At 43.3% G+C, this 4,570-nt stretch overlaps 1 pseudogene; it reads right to left on the minus strand.

Annotated features, from left to right (window-relative positions):
- Positions 1–3,850: 3,850 nt before the first annotated feature.
- On the minus strand, positions 3,851–4,301 carry LOC108588603 (coiled-coil-helix-coiled-coil-helix domain-containing protein 2 pseudogene; annotated as a pseudogene).
- Positions 4,302–4,570: the final 269 nt, after the last annotated feature.

Here is a 4,570-nt window from a genome sequence, read left to right on the forward strand (position 1 = left end):
TTTTAGTCTGGAAGCCAGGTGTTAATTGGCTTTTCTCATGAGAGCATGGGGACTTGTACCCTGGGGTGGCCATAACAGACCTTCGAGGGTTTAAGAAACAGCGCCAGGAGACCACGAAGCCTCAGCTGACTGTGCAGAGCTCTCCAGAAGCAGCTGCTCTCGGTTCTGTGGTATGTCTTGGTGGGGTAACTGACTTGTTATTTATGTAAGCCCCATGGACAGTTTTTTCCTGTGAGGGGAAGCATCCAATAAGAAAAGGTGGTATGGAATTCACCCCTGCTTTTAGCTGAAGTCATCACAGCTGTGACCTTCTCCTCTAAAGCCATTTAAGTCAGTCTAAACCCACTGGCTAGGGTGGTTGTGGTTAATGGGACTGCCCTAGACTTCCTCCTTCTGTACCTGGATTAATGTCTAGAGTTAAGTTAAAAAGTAATACAGAGGCCAGGTATGGTGGCTCATGCCTGTAATCCCAGCACTTTAGGAGGCTGAGGTGGGTGGATCACCTGAGGTCAGGAGTTGAAGACCAGCCTGGCCAACATAGTGAAACGCTGTCTCTGCTAAAAATACAAAAAAAAAAAAGTAGCCAGGCATGGTGGCAGGAGCCTATAATCCCAGCTACTGAGGCTGAGGCAGGAAAATCACTTAAACCCGGGAGGCAGAGGCAGTGAGCCAAGATTATGCCATTGCACTCCAGCCTGGGCGACAGACTCGGTGGCCAAAACAACAACAATAACAACAACAAAAACCAAAACAAAACAAAACAAAAAAATTAGTACAGAAAGTTAAGGAGAAAGCAACGTGGGTTTCTGAGGTAGACCCTGACAGGCTGTGGATGCTCTGCTGATTGGATGCAGGACCCTGAGAGGTGGGGCTGAGGTCAGTACTGCAGGGTGGCTGATTCTGCTGCTTGGAGTACTGTAGGTAGTAGCCTTAATTAAATGCCACATGAGACAAATTGGATGAGCTTAGCCAGAAAGTCGAAGTCAGGGGTGGATATTATGAAGAAACAATTCTCCATGGGTCTCTCAAGTTCCAACAAATATTAATAACAGAAGCACTGCCAGCCCTTTGTTCTAGACCATCTTCTCAAGGATGTTTACACAGCAGACCTCCTTGAAAGACATATTTCCCTCTGGAGCAAAGAACAGGTATGCGTACTGCATGTTTGGAATGATTTGGGCTTTTGAAGCCCAGAATTCCTTCTTTGTACTGTAATGCAACTCACGGTGTGTTCAGGTACCCCCCTGGGCCCACTGCCTTCATCCCATAGGATTTGGGGGCAAGAAAGATGCCAACATTCTGGTACCCATGTTGCTTGCTATACAGGAAGTAACACAATTCTTTGTCTCTGACCCATGAGTCTCATGTCTTTTGGCAGTATCCATGAAGCAAATGGTATCAGGCCAATTGATCAGCTTCTAAGTAGGGTAAAATATCAGATCTGCCACAGTTCTGTGAGTAGGTGTAAATGACCATTAAGTAGTCCATAAATCGTGGATTAGAGAGAGGGAAGGAAACAATTAGTGTATATCTACAAGGACTTTTTTCTCTCAAATAAAAAAATTAAAATCCCCTTGTCCTTATTGAGTGTTTAACATGTTTTCCTTAAATTTTTCAAAGTAGCAGGAGGTACTTGCTTGGTTAACAGCCTGTTTGCTTGTGTTGTTCCTGTTTTCCCTCCGCATCTTTCTATGTCCCCTGTTTCTTTTAGTCTCCTTTATTTCTCAGCACATGAACAGGCTCGAGGGTGATTGATACTTGCAGGAATATTTTATTTTTGGGCTAGAGTAGCATTCATGAAAGAATAAGGCTCTGAAACCCAAGCCATGGTTGATCCAGGAAAAAATGCAGGTAGGGGTTCTGCTGTGGATTGAATTTCTTTTCTTTTTTTCTTTTCCTTCTCTTTTTTGAGGCAGAGTCTTGCTTTCTTGCCCAGGCTGGAGTGCAATGATGTGATCTCTGCTCACTGCAACCTCTGCCTCCCGGGTTTAAGCGATTCTCCTGCCTCAGCCTTCCGAGTAGCTGGGATTACAGGCACCCGCCACCATGCCCGGCTAATTTTTGTATTTTTAGAGAAGGGATTTCACCATCTTGGGCAGGCTGGTCTTGAACTCCTGACCTTTTGATCCACCTGCCTTGGCCTCCAAAAGAGCTGGAATTACAGGTGTGAGCCACCGTGCCTGGCCTGAATTTTCTTTTAGAGCGTTTTATTTTATTGTGGTAAATATACATAACAAAATGTATCATTTTGACTGTTTTGGAGAGTACAATCAATTCAGTGATATTACAAACATTCACAGTGCTGTGCATCTGTCGCCACTACCCATTTTCAGAACTTTGTCATCACATCACACAGAAACTCTACCATTACACAGTAACTCCTCCTTCTCCCCCTCTCCCCGGGCCCCCGGTAACCACTATTCTACTTTGTGTCTTTATGAATTTGCCTATTCTATGTACCCCATACAAGTGGAATCACACCATAATTGCCTTTTTTTCACTTCTAGCATTGTCCATGTTGTAGCATGTATTGAAATTTCATTCCTGTCTATCTTTTGGCTACTATGAATAATACAGTTGGCTCTCTGCATTTGTGCGTTCTGAGTCCATGGATCTAACCAATCATGGATTAAAAAGTATTCGGAATGACCAGGTGTGGTGGTTCATGCCTGTAGTCTCAGCAATTTAGGAGGCTGAGGCAGGTGGATCACCTGAGGTCAGGAGTTTGAGACCAGCCTGGCCAACATGGTGAAACCCCATCTCTAATAAAAATACAAAATTAGCTGGGCATGGTTGTGTGCACCTGTAATCCCAGCTACTTGAAAGGCTGAAGTATGAGAATCACTTGAACCTGGGAGACAGAGGTTGCAGTGAGCTGAGATCACACCTCTGCACTCCAGCCTGGGCTATAAAGTAAGACTCTGTCTCAAAAAAAAATACAACAATAAAAGAATACAAATTTTAAAATATAGTATTAACAATGATTCACATAGCTTTTACAGGGTATTAGGTATTATAAGTAATCTGGAGATGATTTAAGGTGTATGGGAGGATGGGCATAGATTATATACAAATAGCACACTGTATTTTTGCCTTGTATCTACTGATTGCTTTCTCAAAACTTCACCATTTTATATAAGGGACTTGAGTATCCTCAGATTTGAGTATCCAAGGGGGGTCCTGGAACCAATCCCCTATGGACCCGGAGGGATATTCGTATACAGGTATCTGTTTCAGTCCCTGCTGTCAATTCTTTTGAGTATATACCGAGGAGTGGAATTGCTGGATTATATAGTAATTATATGTTTTGAATTTTTTAGGAGCTGCCAAACTGTTTTCCAGAGCAACTGAACCATCTTACTTTCCCACCAGCAATGCATGAGGGTTCCAATTTCTCCACATCATCACCAAGGCTTGTTATTCTCATGAAAAATAAATAGCCCTTCTAATTGGTGTGATGTGGTATCTCACTGTGGTTTTGATTTGTATTTTCCAAATGACTAAGACATGTATTTATTGGCCATTTGTTTATCTTGTAGAGAAAGATTAATTTTCTTGGAAGAAAATAACTTTATTCTAATTAATTCACAAAGAATGAAATCATAATAGCTAATTTAAGGAGGCCACGCATACATTTGCCTAGCCCCACATTTTACACCATCTTCATGAAGTCCTACACAGTAAGAACACCCTCTTCCATCTCACTTTGAAGCAAGGAAGCTATGAATGACATACGAGAGGTTTAACTGATGGTTACACTTTATATACGTTCACTATCGATTATATTCCAGTACTGAATTAACTTGGTTAGGAGAACTGATTTGCCATTTCTCTAATTTGAACTTCTTGATTAGGCCAATCTGTTTACAAGTCTGTACTGTCTGAGCACCTCGTTGAAACCCTCACAGAGCTTGATGTCACCCTGGTTGTGGGCACTTTCCAAAGACTGATCTCATGGAAATAAGGCTGCTGCTGCTGCTGTGCCTGCCGGATTCCCCAAGGCTTCTAGTAGGTGACATCAGGTTTTGCAGGCTCACGGTTACTTCCTCCACTGATGCCCCAGTAAGGCATGACCCAGTGTGTCCCCCACAGCAGAGCTACAGCCACGCCATCTGCAGTGGGCGCCATCTGGGCCATCAGACCTGGCTGCAGGGACGCAGCAGCAGGACAGCTAACTGCAGACGGGGGTGCCACTGCGGCGGCTGAGCGGCTGGTGCTGGCCTGGGTGCAGTTCTCATCTGAGGTGCCCGGCTGGTGGGAGGGACCCTGTGGGAAGTGCCACTTCAGCTCCCACATGGCATCCTAGCCACAGGGCGGCTTGGCGTTTTATCATACTCATTTTTTAATTGAATTTTTTTGTAATTGAATTTTAGGTTCTTTATTCTGGATACAAATCCTTTCTCAGATACGTCATTTGCAAATATTTTCTGTCATTTTGTGGGTTGTCTTTTCACTCTGTTGATTGTGTCCTTTGATGCAAAAAGTTTTAAATTTTCATTAAAAGGTTCTTTTATTTTTACTTTTATTGACTGCGTTGTTGGTGTCATATCCAAGAAATCATTGTCAAATC

The sequence above is a fragment of the Callithrix jacchus genome, chromosome 16 (assembly GCF_049354715.1).
Source record: "Callithrix jacchus isolate 240 chromosome 16, calJac240_pri, whole genome shotgun sequence".
NCBI lineage: Eukaryota > Metazoa > Chordata > Mammalia > Primates > Cebidae > Callithrix > Callithrix jacchus.